This window comes from Centropristis striata, chromosome 10, assembly GCF_030273125.1.
Source record: "Centropristis striata isolate RG_2023a ecotype Rhode Island chromosome 10, C.striata_1.0, whole genome shotgun sequence".
NCBI lineage: Eukaryota > Metazoa > Chordata > Actinopteri > Perciformes > Serranidae > Centropristis > Centropristis striata.
Window position 1 is genome coordinate 23,882,569 of NC_081526.1, and position 21,138 is coordinate 23,903,706.

Below are 21,138 nucleotides of genomic sequence, written 5' to 3' on the forward strand. Positions count from 1 at the left end.
TTGAAGTACTCTCAGTGGTAATTTGACTTGTCATGTAATATCAGTGGAGAGCAGCTTTAACAGTTGGTTCAGTAAAGTAGCACTGGCCTACTGTAATAACAAGTTAGGTAAATATCATAGTCAGTATTCCCAGTGGAAATATTCAATACTATGTGAAACACACCATCCTCTCCCTAGTTCACTCTAATGAGAGTCCACCTCTAGACACAAAGTAATTAGAGAATTATGAAAGGCCGAGGTGACAGTGACCTCATTACAGCGAGGAAGATCAAACTAACGACCCATGACTGATGAAGGCCTCCATGTCTACCCGCCAAGGGATTCTGGGCTGTCTCTGGGTCTGAAGATCCCAGACAAAGAAGCAGAGGAGAAATCGCCACAGCCAGCTGCCTACAGATGACATTATCCATGCTTTATAAATAAACACTGCCCATTTAAGGTTTGAGCTTGGTACAGACCTGTCACATCCTACAAGATGTATTCATGTGTGCACTTTGCTCATTTTAGACACATTCAAATAAAACACTCAAAAGCAGAAAATGCAGTGCTGAGCACAAAATTAGTGGAATACTTCAGGGATATGCTGAGTTATTTTTGATATTTTTATACTAGAACCATGGGAGAGAGAAACATCTACATTTAGTATACAAATTGAAATAACATAAAAAGATCTCTGAGATATTGAATCAAGTCGACTTGAGTAACTATTTATATAACTTGTAGTTTGACAGAAAATATATGACTCAATGGCTTATGGCTTCATCACTATGATGACTTGTCTGGCTGGCAGAAATCTTTGAGCAGGTCTGTCTTTCAGCAGTTTTTATATCACAGGTAAAACCAAAATGAACACAGACTACAACATCCAGCTTTGTTCATCATGTAAGTGTCTGTGAGGTTAGCTAATGTTAGATACAATGTGTTGTCTCATAAAATTCATTGCTAGCTCACTATACTGCCCTACAAAGTAACTACAGTAACTACATTTTTGGTCAAAATTGAGTTAACTCAAAATTAACTCCTTGATGTCTGTTTTATCTTGTGACAAAGTTTTAGATTTCAATTTTGCTTTATTTCAGATAAATAATTATATAAATGCCACAAAATCCAACTCAAAACCAAGCAGAAATTGCACTTACCACGGTCTGCTTTGGATATATGTATATATATATATATATATATATACTACTAATTTAAAGATAAAAATAATAGAAACTACAAAATTTCCTCTGATGAAATTCTGAAAGGGCCACGGGGGCTACTGCCGTTGTGTTGCCGTCATGTCCTTTGTAGGAGGGGCCACAGGTCAGGCCACTCCTCCAATCCGCAGAGGCTGGAGGAGGCTGGAGAAGCACACCTGAATCCACTCTCAATCACTGAGGCCATATAGAGGAGCTGAGGTCTCAGTTCTCCTCTCTCTTTCTCTCCTCCACAGCCACCACCTTGGTCTGTTTTAGTTGGTCTGTTTTAGTTTTAGTTACTTTCAGCTTATACACATGCATTTCAACACATCGCATGCATGCACACACCTCACCACTGATATACTGACTCACATAATTAAGGTTCTTTGTGTTTTCAATTACTTAAATAAACATTATTTTCTTATAACTTGAATACAGATGTGGTCTCGCTTGTTTTGTCGTGATCTATGAGCCGGTTCATGACAGTACCCTCAATTAAATTAACTGCCAAACCCTCCCAAAAATATCTGAAATAATTTAATGGTATTGAGATGCTACAACTCATTTCATTGTTGTTCAACAACAAGGGACAAAGAATTTCAGTTAGTGTTCCTTAATTTTCACCTAAATGTCTTAATGGAACAATAATTTTAACTAGAAAATTTCCTCTGGGGAAATTCTGAAAGGGCCACGGGGGTTACTGCCGGTATGTGTACACTATGATGAGATTCTTCAGAGATTTCAAACCCTTTAACCTCAAAATGTGTGTGTGTGTGTGTGTGTAGCGAAAATGTGTGTAGCGAAAATCGCATAAAGTTACCTGTGTGTGTTTGAAGCATATGTATGCATGTGTGAGGAGTGTCCGCGCTTACGCGCATGTGTGTGTATCTGTAACTGTAATCACATCAAAGATCAAAGGCAATCACATCAAAGCAATCAACAGAATTAACTGGCACCTGTTACGGCTCAGTGACAGCAGGGGTAGACAGACTGGAATTTCTGGCCTCGAACAGAAAGCATTTTTGGCAAAACCATAATACCTATCATTGATCCGACTTCACTTTGAGCGTCCTGAATTCTTCCTGAACATCTACATATGGTTTTTTTTTAAGAAAAATGAAAAAATAGCTTTGTTAGAGCGATCTAAAAAAACTGTTCCATCTCCCTTTTTCAGAAATCTACCTGTGTTTTTAATATGGGAGCCAATGAGGCTGTTGGTGCGTGTTGGTGGATCATCTGTGTGTCCTACGCCCAAACTATAACTCTGACAGCTTTACCAGAGGATTGTGAGGGAGAAGACAAATTTTCCTACGTTTCTATGTATAAATTGTTTCTGTAGAGTGGAATTTGCGGCCTGGAGCGCAGTTTTCAAATTTATTTTTATTTTACAATTTATTCTCTCCCTCTACACCTCTGACGATGATGTCACACACTGTGACACGAACATTCCGTGCAATACACACCCATTATAATCTCAGAATTTCTCCAAAAATGATCATGGTCATTGAACAGGGATTGATAAAAAACTATATGACCTATCGAAACGTGGATTAATACACCAATACACAAGACTTGTGTCTACTGTTTAAAGTTTAAATGTAGTTCTAGGTGAAAATATGCCAGAGAAGTAGACGTTTAAAAATCTCCAATTATTGTTCTTTTTCGCTCATTTTTTGTCGGCCGTCCCATTCATTTCAATGCAAAATTTTGGGCAGTTTTTCGCGACGTAAAAATTTGTATTCTGTAGAGAAAAGTAATAGCACACCGATCCCGATCAAAAGATGAAAAGTTGAAAGAAGGAAACAACATCACGTTGTTGTCTTCTTTCAGCTTTTATATTTTGTAGTTATTTTCGTAGTTACTGCAATCTGGTTTTTACAGCAAAAACCAGAGTGCAGTAACTACGTTTTTGGGGTCAAAGGTCAAATAAATTGTCAAGACTTTTTAGCATAACAATTACATCATCAATAAATGTAGAAATAATTGAATAATGACTGAATACATAAGCAATATTGTTTATTTTTGTTCAAGTCCAACAGGCCAGTGCAATTGTTGCCATCATAGCAATAGCATATTTAGACGGTAGCTGCTATATGTTTTGCATTGAGGTGATACTTGAGGCTCGCTGTGCTGCGGTGATATGTGAATTCATAACACCTCTGTTACCATTTCTGAAGGTGGTACAGAGCCGGGATCACTAGGTCCCAACAATACGCCTCTGGGATGTTCATATTGAATGTGAAACGTCACTGCAGCTTGAAACAGCAGTCTGAAAGGGACTAGTGTTTGATCTTCTCATCTCACGTTTAAATATAACCCAAATACGCATTCCAAAAGGGTTAAACTATTCCATTACATCAAACACACATCATATTCTCTTATCACAGTTGCCCTGCACGATGAGGAACCGAAGCCATGCTTCACATTTGATCTCTTTTTACAAATAATGAGATATGATATTATTCTGACTTACAGTCTGTTCACCGGCTAACAAAGCATAAAACTCAGCTACAAAGCACAGTGGCGAGGAAAGTGCTGCAAGATGAAGAGAAAGGGACATGGAAAGAGAAGACAGAGGTAACAGAAAGGTAACAAAATGAAAAGGAGAAACTTTCCAGCAGTCTGCAAAACACAAATGTCAGGGTACGAAACACGCACAAACAACACACCTCATCACATTCAAAGGCAGGGAGCGAAATGGTGATGGAGACGGGAAAGGATTCCAGGTGGGAAATATTCCACAACACAGAATTGAGAGCACAAAGACTCTGAAAACAGAGATGGAGAACAGGCGATCTGTCAAAGTCAGCAGAATAGTGGAGAGCCTACAATCCGAACAAGAGAAATGAAACTAAAGAAACCTGAGAAACACGGTCTTAAGTACGAGTGATTTCTGGGACTCCAGAGATGATTATGTGAAACACACGCACACCCAGAGTCTGGCTGCCAAAAACAGCAGACTGGATTGGAAAAGTATTGAAGGCAAAGTGTTTCTGCACTTACTTTTAATAAGGCAATATCCACTTGTCGAAAGTATGGCTGCTAGATCAAGAGAAAGCTAGGAGAGGAGTGGTACTGTACGCATGGACGTTTGTGGTTTTGGTAATGTGTGTGAGCAGGCCTTTTTTTCTTTCTGATAGTTTTGTATTTCCTCTGTGATGGCGGTGGAATTTTAGCAATGTGTTCCTTAAAAATATGATAGTGCTGATCCCTTAATTCATCTGTCAAGTGGGAATAGTCTGCACCTGCAATGAAGCTGTTGTGAAGAATGAAGGGGCTGTGCTTGTCTTGGGGTTTCACCAGCAGGGATTAAGCACTATATTAGGGCTAGCATAGTCAGCATATCTGTAAGAAACAAATCAGGTTTATATCTGGCCATGATTTCTATAAGTTGTAATCAAATTGAAGATGATTGTATTGTACTTACATACTATTGAACATTTTAGAAGCAATATGGTATTATATGGCTCAATTATGTAAGTTGATAAAGATCCTTGGTACATTCATGTTCATCCATGCATTTAAGGGTTAACTTACTTTTTGTTAGAGCTGGCTGTTCGAGCAGTTCCACTAAAAGCTTTGGACATGTAATGAATAATTATCTCTCTTAGTAATGACTCTAGTCATGTGATTGGTCGCATTGGTCTCGTACCACGAGATCTCGCGAGTTTAAACTCGACGATATTTCTCGCTGCGTTAATAAATCTGTCTCGCAAGATTTGTGAGCTATCCAAACTTCTATTTGTGACCTGTGGGGGCAGTAAAAGGAAAAGAAGGAGAGGAGGGGAAGGAGGGGAAGCAGCAAGCAGCCAGAATGATGTCACAGGGGCTGGTGGCTCGTAAGAATCAATCGAAGCGGCACAGTCCTCCTGCAGCAGTCTCTCCCAGCTGCAGAGCCGGAGTCTGCAAATTGCTAACAGGCTAACAGTTAGCTCTGTAGCAGTACAGTGTGTTTGTGCTGCTGCTACAGGAGGTGTTCACTTAGCGATCTCTGTTTGTTTACAACAAGCATCGGGCGGACACCCTGTGCACAGTTAGTTAATTCAAGATTGCTATGTTTATGATCAGCGGAGTATGAACTGAGTAATAATTAATAATGTCCACTACATTTTTCTGAATGATTGGCTAAAATCGAACCCAATCCAATTTCCAGCTCAATTGAACAGGATTATCACTGGAATTACGACAATTTAAATCTCACTTCCGTCCAAGGAGGCCATGAGAGCCCAGGCAGCAACCTCCGTGTCTGAGCAGGGAGGCAAACCAGGAAGTGCCTTAAGCTGCATTCCATCGAAAATTCCAGCAGGGGGCGCTCAGTTTGGCTGCAAAAAAATTCTGTCCATTCATTTCAGTGAAAAATGAGAAAACTTCTCACTTGATTTATTACCTCAGAAATTTTTTTAGGACAACACTATGGTCTCAATGACTAGTAAAAAATCTTCTTAAAAACAATCCCCCATTTAGAAGAAAATAGAAGATAAAGAATCGTATGATTTGGGGCGTGGTTACCTTTTAATTGACAGGTCACTAACAAGGCGAGCCGTCATCAGGAGAGAAGCAGAACAATGCGTATCCATGGCAATGTGTCAATAAAGTTATAGATAGATATAAGGATGTTTACCAGTTTGGTCTCATAACTTTGAACCTTTCACTGTATTTTCACTTAATGACAGTTTATTTGAACCTTTTTGTTCAGTAAAAATGTCTTGTTCAGCGTTTGGTTGGACTAACAGACACTCCAAGGAGTCGCTGCTCAGTTTTCTGAGGTAAGTAACAAACATTTTGTTTTTTGCTAGCCAAAACATCCCAGTTGATGCTCCAGTTAATGCTAACATGAATTATCAGTGACTTCTCTCAGTCAGGTTGAGGTGTAGAGAGGCTGTAGTCAGTGATCAGATCCCTCTCGCTCCTCCACAGTCCAGATATGGTCTGCTCCCCGAATCGGAAACAAGATGTCGACGAGTGTAACACTGAACTCGAACCAATGGGTGACGTCACAGTGACTACGTCCAATATTTATATACAGTCTATGTGAGAGCCATAGAGATAACCTCTGTGCAGCAGAGATGACATGAACACACAGTCTAGTGAGAACACTCCAAAGTATAACCCCGCTGAGCCATAACTTGTGAGGTGACAGCAGTGAGGGGAGTTTTGACTGTAACCCTGGTCCCATGTCAAAGTCAGCATGTGGCAGACCAAAGTATGATGATGGATGTTTGCTCCACATGAATGAAACTACCCAAGTGGCTTTATTTCGTAGGTGTTTAATTAGCTGGTTGCATTGTTTTCCAAAGCAACCAAAATTGCAGCCTGGAGGGCGTGATGATACCACTGCCACGAATAAAGCTCCCTCATATTATGTTTTCAGCCTCATTTTATATTTTCTTCACATTTCTTCTTCAGTATTTACCCATTTCTCCCTCCACAGCTTTTCTCTCCCACCAGCTTTCATTTTGATGAGATTTAAGTGGGCAGAGGGCTTACCTGTTGACTGTGATATTACAGGTTGTGGGTAGACTATTTCTCCTTACTGGCAATTTCTGTCTCTCTTTTCCCTCTCCTTTCTTACTCACTGTCTTTTTCTTTTATCTCACAACCTCTTTCTCTTTCTGAACTGAGTGTTAAACACAGAAAAGAACAGAACTGTCCTGGGGGCTCTCATTGCCTGGCGTAATGAGAAACCTGAAAATGAAACAGGCCTCATCAAAAATAAATGATAAATATAACCAGCACTTGTTCTCAAATTGTAAACACAATTATGCCATCAGAACAATGCATTTATCTTCATACTTATTCCAGTGGAGAAGGACAGAAGGGCAAAGCAGTTTTAATAAAGGATAAGGCTTAGTTCTGTTTATGTTGAAATGAGATGTGTAAAAGCAAATTACAAAGAAATAATGATTGAATAATGATTAACTTAATCATTAATCAGTAACTATCTAAATTAGTATGAAAGAGTGCAATTAATTTACCTTGTGTTTGTGTGTGTGTGTGTGTGTGTGTGTGTATGTTAAGGCTGTCACTCTTGAGAAAATGAATTTGAATGAATGTGAACTAATGCTCTAACACCCATGTAACACCCATGCAGCCTTACCCTTTACGAGAGTAATTAAAAATAAAATATTGGATTTTTCCTTTCATTTTGAGTAAAAATCAGCATCCCTAGTGTGTGATTGCATGTTGTAAATATGCACCTATTTCATGCATTTTTGTATCGTTGCAGGTTCCTATGAATGTATGTGTTCACCTGTGTTTAAGCAACTCCCACAAAATAGTAACTAGTTATGTTATTTTATTGAATATAACAAACAAGTACCATCAAGTTACCTATTTAAATGCTTTTTAAATATACCGTTTGGTGTGTTGCCACTTCTATTGTAAAGAAATACCCACACTACCATCTCTTATCTAAAGAAAACATACCATCTTCAATTAATGTATCTATTGATCATACAAACTATGAGCACATCATACAAATGTGTTTCTTATCTGCCACAATGTAAAGTGCACCTATCGAAATACAGTAAACTCTGTTAACCCTTTGGTGCACAACATGGGTCTAAAGTGACCCGGCTGAGTTTTTATTTTCATCATCCAGTAATCCAGGTTTTCCTCAATCAACTTGTTTTGATCATCATACATTTTAATTTTTGTTTTCATTTCTGAATTTTTGAATAAAAACCCTTTTTGTATCACTAGGCTTCTAATGCACAAGTATTGTGTGTTGAGTATTGTGTGTATAATTTTAATGAAAATGAATTTAAGGAATTTTATTTCTTTTTTAAGGAAAATTATTTCAAAATATGGAAAAAGTGAAGTGTTGTGAACACCTTCTAGATATCTGTATGTGTGACAAAATGATACATAAACATGTTAAATATATTAAATATATGACTTTTGGCCCCTCTTACTGCTAAAGTAACTATTTGAAACAAATGACTATTAATATAGTATTAGGTCATTTAACTGTAAATCAAATTTGGATGAATGGGTCATTTTTGACCCATGTGTGTAAAATTAATGTAATCATACAAATATATTTTTCTTCATAAAGTCTGAAAGGAAAATGGATATAATGGTCATTTGTAATAAAAAAATATATATATTTAAAGAATACTTTTCTATTCAATCATAAAATAAATGGATTTAAAAATATAGAGCAAAGAAACACAGCCAGCATGAAATAACATAAGAAATTAATGCAGGTAATTTTTGACCCATGTTGGACATTAAAAGGGGTGTCCATATGTTGTGCATCAAAGGGTTAAAGTTTCACATTATAGCAGATGATTGTCAGCTTAATTAACACATACGGTAGTTTTGCTTAAGCATTTATATCTCTCTCCTTCTTGTAGCAACTTTATCTCTAATCTAATCTGTTTTATACGTCACTCAGTTCTGTTAGCTACTTAGCTTAGCAGCTAGCGCTAGCTTCTCAGGAAGCAGTCATCAGCCGCCACTACTGGAAGCACGGAGAAGCACTCCACCTAATCATGAGCGCCAGACTATAAACAACCAAATGAATGAAATGGCCTTAATATAGTAATGACTAACTAATTACTTGATAAGAAAAAGGAATGTGCTGTTAATGCCCCAACACTGGTAACAATATATGCCAAAAAAAAAACAATTTTGTTGTATTTTCTTATCATAATCCAAAAATGTTTTCACTCTGTAAAATAAAATTCCCCAAGCGCTTTCGTTAGATGGTAACAACATATATGAACCACTAATATCACAATGTCCACCCTTCAATAAATCTTCAGCTTTTAGCAACACCAAGCTTTAGTTCTGCTAAAGTTTAGTTAGCTTTAGTAAATCTGCCCACGGAACCGGTTGATCGTTGGCAAAGTATCCCTCAACTCATCGCCCTGGTCTAACAACAGGTGAGGGAGGTGTGTGTGTGGGTGTGTGTGTGAGAGAGAGAGAGAGAGAGAGAGAGAGGGCCAACAGTCCTCTTGAGCAAGGTTATTATAGTTAACTAAAACTAACAAAAATTATAGTGAAAATGTCCTTAGTTTTTTCTTTGTCAAGTTTTTTCATACGTAAACCTTTTTGGTTGATATGAAATCTATTTCATCTATCTGGTTTTATGACTTAATAAACTTATTGGGGCTGAGATGGATAATAAAGGAAACATTTATTGTGACTTTTTGGAATCTTGCACCCAACAAATGCAAAAAAACTAAAACTAAAACTAATAAAAACTAACCTAAAACTAAACATTTTCCCCAAAATAAAAACTTATTAAAAATAGCAAACTCAACCTAACACTAATTAAAACTAACTGAATTTGAAAACAAAAATTAACAATGAAATTAAAACTAAAACTAGTGAAAAATCTAAAACTATTATAACCTTGCTCTGGAACAGTGCTCTGTGGCTCCAGTCTTAGCTAGCAGTAGCTCCCCTAAACTCTAAGCCCACCCCCTTTTTGGCAGTCTGATTCATAGCTATTTGATTTAACTCCATCTCGTAACTACATTGCTCGGATATAATGTTTAACTGGTAAACATGGCACAGTACAGCAGATACGGCTGATCTGTTTCACTGGGACTGGAAGCTGTCAAAAATGCGTGATGGCCTTGGTAGATAAATAGTGGGAGAACAGATTAAAAGTAACCAAAGGCAACTCTTATTGGCTGTTCACCCCCAGTAACTCCCAGAGCCACCAACGTGATTTCTAAATGTTGAAGGAAGCATGAAGAAATGATGTGATGGCACCGACATGAGACTCATCAGAGAATAACCACAGCTGGATGTGACTGTGGCCCACTTGCAGATCATCCATTTGTAGTGTTAACATGCTCTCTCTTTATATCAATTATTTCTGTGAAATGGGAACTGAGGGATGTGACTAACTAATGACACAGGCAGTTGCAGATGCTGCAGTATGAACAGCTGGACAGCCAGTCTGTGCCAAACATAGTGGGATTTTTACTCCATTAAGTTAGTGAGAGAAAGTTTAAATGACCCAGATCAACCAAGGATTGTTTTTGATATTTGACTTGTAAATGAATGCTTCATTAAGGATTTCCTCCATGACTGAATTTATTATAACTGTCATGCGATAAGCACTGTATCTTCTGAGGGCAAACCAATCTGAACAGCAGGTAACCAAAAAAGGAAAATGGGTAACTCTTTACAATGATAAGTGATATTTATAGATCAATTATTAACTATTTACAAAGTGCTATACATATTTAATATTTAAATGTTTTTAACCAATTTCTTAAAGGTATTAGCCTGGCTAACACCAGACTATTGTCAAATGAGGTCTAGTCTGGCAACCGACAATGCTTTTCTCCGTAGAGGAGGTGTGGTTTACGATCCTCCAGAGCCGTTTATTGGGCACTTAGAATGTCTATCAAAAGCTAGGTAGCTCTTAGCCAATCAGATCAGTTATACCAGATGACGTTAGCCTGGCTAACACCAGACTATTCTCAAATGAGGTCTAGTCTGGCAACTAGCAATGTATTTTCCCGTAGAGGAGGTGTGGTTTACGATCCTCCAGAGCCGTTTATTGGACGCTTAGAATGTCTATCAAAAGCGTCTGTAGGTAGCTCTTAGCCAATCAGATCAGTTATACCAGATGACGTAGTAGAGCAACAGAAATGGATGTTTGTTGTGTGTGTGTCTGTGAGAGAGTGTTGCTTGCTGCTTTGCTTCTCCAGTTCTTGCTTTCTGCAAGATTATTTATTTTCACGCTTTATTCCCCCTCATGTCATTCAGCCACACATCCACTGATTTTATGGGCAATAAACAAGCTGCTGCGGGCCTCTCGGCGGCTCCGCTGTCCGCGGTAGCGGGGCTATTAGCCGTTAGCGGCTATTAGCTATTAGCGGCTATTAGCTATTAGCCGCTAAAGGCGCTAATAGCCGCTAGCGACGCTAATCGCCCCGCTACCATAACGCCGGTGATCTCAGAGGAGCCGCCGAGAGACCTTTCGCCTTTCAACTTTTGCTCTAAACTATTTAAAACACCATCTACAGCTAAAGAGAGTTTCGCGTCTGCTGCAGACATGTTGGATCCGGAAAACTACAAGCTTCCAAGTGCCGAGTAGTACGCGTCATCGTCTTGCCGTCCCTCCCCGCTCTGTGATTGGATCCCTAAAACAGGGCTAAGATCTCCCTCTAGTTTCCAGACTCCGCCGCAGTTCGAAATTAAATTTGAGCGCGCAAGGCAGTCTGGGTATACCAAGGCTAAGATGACGTAGTAGAGCAACAGAGCAACTGTGTGTCTGTGAGAGAGTGTTGCTTGCTGCTTTGCTTCTCCAGTTTTCGCTTTCTGCAAGATTATTTATTTTCACGCTTTATTCCCCCTCACGTCATTCAGCCACACACATCCACTGATTTTATGGGCAATAAACAAGCTGCTGCGGGTCTCTCGGCGGCTCCGCTGTCCCCCAGCTCGTAGCGAGATCACCGGCGTTGCGGTAGCGCCGGTGATTAGCGCCGTATAGCCCTGGTACAGTAACACCGGTGATCTGGCTACGAGCCGGGGGACAGCAGAGCCGCCGAGAGACCTTTCGCCTTTCAACTTTCGCTCTCAACTATTTAAAATGCCGTCTACAGCTAAAGAGAGTTTCGCGTCTGCAGCAGCCATGTTGGATCAGTAAGAAAACTACAAGCTTCCAAGTGCCGAGTACTACGCGTCATCGTCTTGCCGTCCCTCCCCGCTCTGTGATTGGTTCCCTAAAACAGGGCTAAGAAACGGCTCTGGTTGCCAGACTGGATGGAGGTTCGAAATTAAATTCGAGTGCGCAAGGCAGTATGGGTATACCCAGGCTATAAAGGTATGTGAATCATTTCAAAATCATTAACATATTAATATGTTGTTAAAAATGTTAAAATGAGTGCAACTAAAACTATTAGTAAACCGTTAATTATAATTTAATTGTTTGTTAATGGCAAAGTAACTATAAACTTACATTAATATAGCATATATTTGTCATTTATAAACGATGTAGTTCGTTAAAACATTGATAAATTATGTATTTCCCATTTTTAATGGCCTATATACGGTTTATAAACTATCTGTTTACCATTTATAAATGATGGTTATTGTAAAGTGTTACCGGAAAATGCAAAAATATTGGTAATATTATGTTAATTGCATTGTCATATTGCTTATTATCAATGCATTAAAGGTTATTAAAGTTATTAGTTATAAGAGGGATTATGGATGGAGTCGTTCTCTTGGGGCAAGTGTAAAAAAAAATCATAATCTTTTTTCACTTATTTCTGCTAACTCATAAATGGCGCTTGTTGAACTGTTGTACAAAAGCAAAGTCACACTTGAGGTTGTACTGTATAACATCAAGACTGTGAGTATCTTCGGCACATGTTATCACATAATAGACGTTACAGCAACAGCCATATATTATAAAAAGCTAAATTAAAAATGTTGGAAAAGGAAAATGATCACATAGAACCACGACACTTAACATTACAAATGCATGTATTTTGTGTATTTGAAAAACACACTATCCAAGGAATAAGAAGAGAAAAAAATAATTAGACTTACTAAACAACGCAAGTCTAATTGAAGGATTTTTTTGGTGTGGGTCCTAACCTGATGAGATAATTATTAATGTACTGTCTGACTATGGACACATCACGGCTGAGTTAGATAGAGTTGAGAGCATTCCTCTCATACAAACTATAGACTGTGGATTCTACACGAAGACGCATACATTCTCACTCTTAACTTTAAAACCAAGTCCACAATAGTGGGGGAAAAAAGCATATCCTCTAAAGCAGTGCTTCTCAACCTTTTTTCAGTGATGTACCCCCTGTGAAATATTTTTTCAGCCAAGTACCCCCTAACCAGGGCAAAGCATTTTTGCTTGGAAAAAAAAAAGACTTAAAAACAGAGTGCTGTGCCATCAGTGTCTGATTTATAAACTTTGGAACTGATAAACACATACAAAATTCAAACATTTGAAAAAAACAAAACATTTGAAATGTTAATAATCCATGACTAAATTTATTGCAAATATTTCTCATCAGTAAAATGTAGTGATTCAAACTAATGTAGTAAAAACAGTGAGCATATAACCATTTAAAGTTTTCAAGTGATTGACAGGTGATGCCAGGTGGCATATGACAGGTTGGATCCAACCATCCTGGTATGGGGGAGACTCTGGGTTTTTAGGAGAATCAAATTGAATAGCCTACTGAATATAAAATTCATTTTATGAACTAATACTTATATTTTCCTAAAAATATTTATCAAATAATTATTTTTTAGGATTTTTGCATGGATGCTACTTTTTAAATGTATATTTTAAAATCTCACGTACCCCCTGGAGTGCCTTCACGTACTCGAATTCGACAACCACTGCTCTAAAGGATCTTTACTACTTATGTTTTTGACATGGCTACTGCAATACTCACCTGATAGTCCTTATGTAAATGTGCAACATAAAGAGATGCATATGATTTCCTACCAAAGGACTCGTGATATTGTACAGAATCTTAAAGGGTGACGAGCACTGTTTAACACAGCGCACATGTGACAAATCCAGACAAATCCTGGACTTTGACTAAAGGACCTGATGTTCTTTAGGTAACGTACACATCTAACCTGGCCAAGTAGCTTGGGTGCCTACACAAATAGTTCCATAACCATCACTTGTTCAAAACAATGATCGTGGGACTGCTTCACAGCGTTGAACCATTGTGTATAGGTTGTTATAAGATATCAAACAAACAAACAAACAAGTTCACAAGGACGTGTTGCTGCTGTGCATACAGCATATGAATATGATTTCTCTCTCTCTCGCTCTCTCTCTCTCTCTCTCTCTCTCTCTCTCTCTCTCTTTCCTGAAGGAAGTTTTGAGATATGATGAATTGTGGACTTGATTAAAACCTGTCTTACTGCTCATGGGCCTGACTGAAACTTTCATGTGAAGCCATATCTGGAGTAATTCTGTTCAGATCTCTGAGCAATGATGTGTTAAATGTTATCACAACAGTTAAGAAAAATATGTTAAAAAAAACCCTATAAAACTCAGGTTGTAAAACAAATATAACTTTACTTCAGGGACATTCTGTCCAAAGTCTTGGCCAACCCATACAACTTAACAAATGATAACTCACCATTAACTACATATTCAGATGACACTGTTATGAGGAAAAATGACTCACTAGCCAAACTAAACAATGTAATACACAGCAAAAGCAGTTCACCAAATCAGGCAAAAAAGTAAATTCATTGAATCTCAATGATGCTATAAAGTGAAGATGTACTGCAGAGGGTCTCTGACTTGTATCCCTTTGACTCACACCATCAATATTTTACACAACATGACAAGAGGTTGGCTGTTGCATCTCTGACAGTGGGGGGTGGAGGAGCTACGATGATCCAAGGGATAAGAGGCAGTGAACTCCACTCAATCCCAGGCAGATAATAATGGGGCGTGGGGGTCTAAGAAAGGAATCCAGCGGTTCAACACAAAACCTGGAGCTGAATTTTAAATTGCTGGCTAGCCTGAAGGTCATTCCTGCTGGCTGTTTGCTGCCCCAGACAGAGTGGGGTTAGCTGGGGCCACTGGGAGACAGGATGTTTGAAGAAGGAGTATTGATGAAACAGCATTGGTGATGGTGTCATGAAACCATGATACCGTTTTCCTCAATTTAAAGCCGGGCCCCTATTAATGACCTTCCTCATTTAGTAACCGGGTGTAAAAACAAATTTTAGTAAATAAAAGCCGGCCTCTTTTATAAGCTGGGTGTCTTACCGGTGTTATGTCAAAGTCTGTTCCCCCGTCGATATGTGTAGCCCTTACCTTAACCTGCACCAACCTGACCCCTGACCCCAACCAGTCCTTCTTTAAGTTGTTTACATGAGCCCAAGTTTACCTTAACCCCAAACAGTTCTCTCTACAAGGCCTAACCTTAAACTTAAATCCTAACTCCAACCGCGGAGGTGATGCTACGGAGAACTCCATTCAGGAAACATCATTTGACGGTAACAGATTTCTGTATTTTGAAGTTTGGCCACACGAGTTAGTACTGTAGGTAAATATCGTTGTTTCTCCCGCTGTCCTAGTCATTCTCTGTAAAGTCGAGTTGTTTACGCACGTTCTTCTAGTAGTTTAGACATTTTAAATCCTGCTTAAAATGAACATTCAGCGTGCTGTTCATTGTTTGTTTACATCCGAGTACTTCCAATATGGCCGACATCCGGGTAACTGGCTACAATGCTCCGTGTGAAACACTCTAAAAAGTGTCGGTCAGAGCTGCTCTGATTTTCATTTTTTAATAAAAGCCTCCTTCAAATAAAAGCCTGCCTCTATTATTAGCCGGGTCCCAAACTGATTTTTTTATGAATAGAAGCCCCGGCTACTATTTGAGGAAATACAGTACATATTCCAGCTATCACGAATGATTAATGTGGGATCACAGAGTTCCAATGTAGGTATGTTAAACCATAACAAACGTCACTGGACTCGTTGTTGCTGGTAAAGCTATACACTGTGAAATCCTCTATAAAATACTTAGACAAGAGCTAATGTGCATGTCTCCATCAAGTCGTCCCCACATCTACAAACACACCCCAACAACTAGAATCTTATGTTTTAATAGATTTTTCTGACTCTGCAAACAAACCCAGAGGATTTGGAATCAAGTCTCCATCTCTGTTAATTTCAGGGCTAAACCTCAAACAAAACAGCAATTACCATTTAATAACGGAAATCCCTGATCCGGATCACTTCCAAATTCCAAAACAATTGTTCCATGGCCTTAGGCTTCCCTGTCCACCAAAATTTAATAAAAAATCACAGTAAGTCTTTGGGATATCTTTAGGCAGTCAGTCCAACTAATGGATTATTTTGCAAATGTAATAATTTCCGGATCCTGCAATGTAAGTGTGGTGTGTTATTAAAAGGAGACAGGGTTTTCAAGGGTGAAAAACAGAAATGTTCATCAGTACTGTAGTTGCGTCGACATCTTTAAAGTTTAAATTCAGATCACCCCAAACTCTTTCCTGCACCCACCCCAAATGGTTTGAAAGAGCATTACTCCTCTACACTGGAAACTTTTCAGCCATGTTTTTCTGTTGTGGGTCTTTCATTTGTTTTTGTTTTCTACATTTTTCTTGTCAAAAAGCACCTTGGGAGTTGTAGTTAATGTAAACCTTCACATTTTCTTAAAAAAAGAACCAGATTTGTTCTCCATAGTTGTCAGGGTTCAGTTAAATGCTCTGTATAAACTAAAATCCACTTATTTTCAGGATGAAAATACTAGCTCCAAAAAGTCCAACCTGAACCTTTCTGGCTACCCGATCTGTCCTGCACATGTGCAACTCTTAACAAGGACGGGACACAAGATTCGTTAGCTACATCATTTAGCTGTTTAATTCAGAATGTTTTTTGTTTTTTTGGTCACTTTTCCTAATTTTAGCTATGTGAAAACTGTTACACACTACTGAACAGTAACAAGCCAAAAGTGGAGAGAGTTTTATTTAAGATATTATTTAGATATTCTTGCCCAGACAAAAATGGGTGTTCAAATAGGGATGTACCCAAATCTAAATGCATTTTTTTCTGAAAGCAATAATAATGTGATGAAAACTGATATTTATTTCCTCAAGCCGTGACTTTCTGTGTATTCGTCATTATGTTTCTTCAAATCGATGTATATTGGTGAGGGCCACAAGAAACAATTGCCAATTCAATGTGGAACTTGGGACTTTGATTTCACTAACTGCTCATTTCATTCACTGTGCATTTCATCGTACAGTTCCGGTCAAAAGTTTGGACAGGCTTTTCTTATTCTAGTGTGTCTGCGAGACTGTCAACATGTCAACGCTGTGTACTATATTTCTAAATATGCTATTGCTACACTTAATGGCAAAAATTACACTGGTCTGTTGGACTTGAACAAAAACAAACAATATTTTTGTTGCTTAAGCTTATGTATTCAGTCATTATTCAATGGTATACAAAAAATCCATGTGAAAAAAATTACTTCTCACTGTTCTCAGGTCAAATATTTATTTGCGATTAAAATGCGATTGATTTTGATTAATTAATTACAAAGCCCATTAATTAGATAATTTTTTTAATCGAATCCCAGCCCTAATATTTATATATATATATATATATATATATATATATATATATATATACACAACAAAACTTTTTTGTTCGTTCAATGTCCCCCAGTTAAAGGGGAAAACCTTCAGGATAGAGAGAGAGAGAGATAAATGAATTAATTATACGTCAATATTAAATCAATTTTAGTATTTGTATTTGCAAAATGTGCATTATTAGGTTTATTAGGTTACAAAATACAACATTTTGTCAATATAACGTGGTGTCCAGTATAAGCTATGGCGACTTCCAGTCTATAAGTGTGGTTTAACATAGTAATGTGATGCTATAAAAAGACGGCTAGACATCATTAATGAAGGTGAAGGTGTAGGTGTATAGGAGGGACCTTTATACCATGGCTCCCAGGCCTGATCATTACCGAGCAGAATGTTTCAGAAAGATAGTGAGAGATTGCTGCACCTTTCTCTATAATGTGTCGTCCGTCTGTATTTACAGTCAGTCAGTATGAAAAGCTACTGATTCAGTCAGCAACAACGATGATTCAGTTTTAGCTTGATTCTAGAGACGTGCTCACATGTGTACTGAACATCACTAGATGACAGGATTACTTCCATCTTCTCTGGAAAAAAATTGGCAAAGAACACTGCAAAAACTTAAATCTAAGTAAGATGAAATATCTTAGATCAAGGGGATATATGCTTACTTTGTGTCTGATAAGATAGTTCTTCTTGGTAAGCATATTTTATGTTTATCTGCTGGTTCCTAGAAATATAATGTCTATGTATATCATTATGTCAAGATGATGGCTCTAGCATTTACTTTTTATTAATTCAAGAGTATTATTCAACATACTGAAAAAAATAGGTCACGTGTATTTCATTAGATCAAGAAAAATGCACTTGTTATTCGTTAGAATACACTAAATCTAAGGTATTTTTGGGTTAGTTAAGATGAGATATTTTTACTTGTTTTGGAAAGTCTTGACAAGGCAAATTTTCTCGTTCCACTGGCAGATAATTTGGTATTTCTAAGCAAAAATATCCTATTAATATCCTAATTTTTGTACTTTTCTTTCTTGTTTTTGAGAGCTGGCTTTTTGCAGTGAACTGCTGTTGAACGCTACAGTCTGGGACCAGAAGCAATTAATAGTATAATAGAACAAATCATTTCCTCAGTCAAAAAAAGGGAATTTAGTGTTAAAGAGCTTTGAGGATGCAGAAGGAATCTCATGGCTTCCCTCCCACTGCTTGTCAGGTTTGTCCCCATAGTCGTCATTCATCCCAGCCGTCTAAACTTGAAGCTGTGCAATCTCTGAGTGCTGACTCAGTTGACTGAACAGCATCAATCATGTGAGAATCAATGAGACGTAACTTGGTTTAAGATGGTTCTGTAATAGTGTTCCTGCCAAACATGATGGCACACTGTAGATCTGTATTTAGGTTGGCTCCACATTAGCAAACCACCAAATCCCTGCAGCAAATGATGTTTATAGAGATGAAAAACTGATGGATAATGCAATGGTAATCTCTTCAAAGACAACAACCAACCCGTATCCTTTATTCATGGGCTGTATGTATGAGTGTGCATTACTGCTTTAACATCTCAGCATCTCCAACATGACCAACAACACTCTACTGCATTGCTCCTGCCAGCTGATCCCTGCTGGCTCAATTATTTCCTTACAACACTGTGTTTGATGCATAACTTGCCAGTCTGCCAGAGGGTTTTGTTTTTGATTGTGTTGGAAATAGCACCAGAGAACTCCCACAATGAATACACAAGTAAGATCACAGGGAATGCTGTTTGTTTTATAAAGACAGCAACTCTTACTGCCTTAACTTTGTAGCTTTTAAGTTTCACAGTCATTCTGGGACAAATGTGACTCTGATGAATCCTGAGTATAGATTGCAAACAATATTTTTGCCCAAACACTGAAAGCTACACAGGGTGTGATTTTGGAATAGACCACAGCTGACCAGGTTTATCTGCCTGGTATCCAAATCCTGTCCTTACTTGAACCTGTGAGTAAACAGAACTTAATGTTCAAGATTAGAATGGACATCTATTTACAGAGAGATGATAAAATATCTTTCTTGAGGGCATCGTCTAATTCATTTTAAATGTCTGAGCCCATCTGCTACTGATTACATCTTATTTACATTATTAGTCACTATTTTCAGAGACAGTGTTTTAGATTTTTGACCATGTCTGGTGCTGGTTTTCATTATTTTCCAATAAAGTATAAGTATATGAAACCTGCTCGGGGTCAGTGATCGATGATTATTGTGGTTCATTGTTATTTAATTTTCCATTCTTTGTATATGATGACTTTACAAGATTGCTTGTTTTAATTAAATGGTTGTTAAAATGATTTATCAGCTGTGTCTTCTCTTGTTTTTGTCTTTAGTGTATTTTTTTGAATCCACATTAAGTCATTCCTGAGTACTGACATTTGAAAAAGTATTTCTGGCTCTGCGTACCACCAGTGTATAAAGTTGTCAAATGTCGTTTTGAAATTCTATTGCACTGTAAGCTGCTCTGAAGTGAAGCAGTGGGGGTGGGCTAATCATATACATAGCATCGGTATCAGCCTGTTATTTACATTTACATTTAGTCTTTTAGCAGACGCTTTTATCCAAATCAACTTACAGGAACAATCAAGGTATAGTGCAATAAGAGCCATTAGTGTAGCAATAAGTGCTAGTGAGGATTCTTTAAGGAGTAGAGTTGTCGGTGGTGCTTGGAGAGAAGATGCTCTCTGAAGAGCTGGGTCTTCAGGAGGTTTTTAAAGGTAGAGAGGGACGCCCCTGCTCTGGTAGGAACTGGTAGTGGTTCCACCAACAGGGAACAAGTAATGCAAAGAGTTTGGATTGCCTTGAACGAACAGGTGCACTGTAACGAAATGCTGTGTATTTACAGTGAATTTACAACAGTATACTACTGTATTTTATAATAATTGTAAAATACTGTTAAATATTCATCCCTCACATGTAAATTAACAGTTAAATCGGTCAATTAACAATGAAAGTAGATAACTAAATCAAAAGCATTAAGCACTATTTGTAATTAATTGCTGTAAAATAACACACACTATTATCCTACGATCATATACTGTAAGCCAAAATACAGTAATATACTGTTAAATAAATTACAGTATGTGGACTGTAAAATAACAGTAAAATACTGGCGTCCCTGCTGCCAGTATTTTACTGTTATTTTACAGTGAAATTTGTTACAGAGCCAGGCTGTTCATTGGAAGAGCGCAACGTTTGTGAGGTAGCATATGTTTGAATCAGGGCGTTCAAGTCGCTGGGTGCAGTACCAGAGACAACTTTGTAGGCAGCATTAGAGATCTGAATTTGATGCGGGCTGCAACAGGTAGCCAGTGGAGCTCAATGAGCAGCGGTGTGACATGTGACCTTCTTGGCTGGTTGTAGACCAGGAGCGCCGCCGCGTTCTGGATCATCTGAAGCGGTTTCATTGGGTTGTTATTAGCAAATAAACACTGAAAAGACAATTAGTGCAACACAAAAGTTGGAGCACACAACAAAGATGAGCCCCCTACCATGTGATGTATGTAGCAGGTGAATCCATACCTAAAATGCCATTGTTCTGTCCCGTTAGTTGGAAAGTCCAACATTCCAAAGAAGATCTTTGTCTAACTCTAACCAAGTGGTTTGTGTCTGACCATATCAATTCCTTAAGCACAGCAATGTCACACCATAAATCTATTATTTTTTAAGAAGCACATTTGGCATTATTGGAATTCAGTGTGTACTTTTGTTATTGGGTCTAGGGACCAATATATCTGTAGGTCTGGATAGGATGAACACTGAATGGTACCTAAGTACTGATACCAATGCTGGACTGCTGCTGCACTCATTTTAGTCT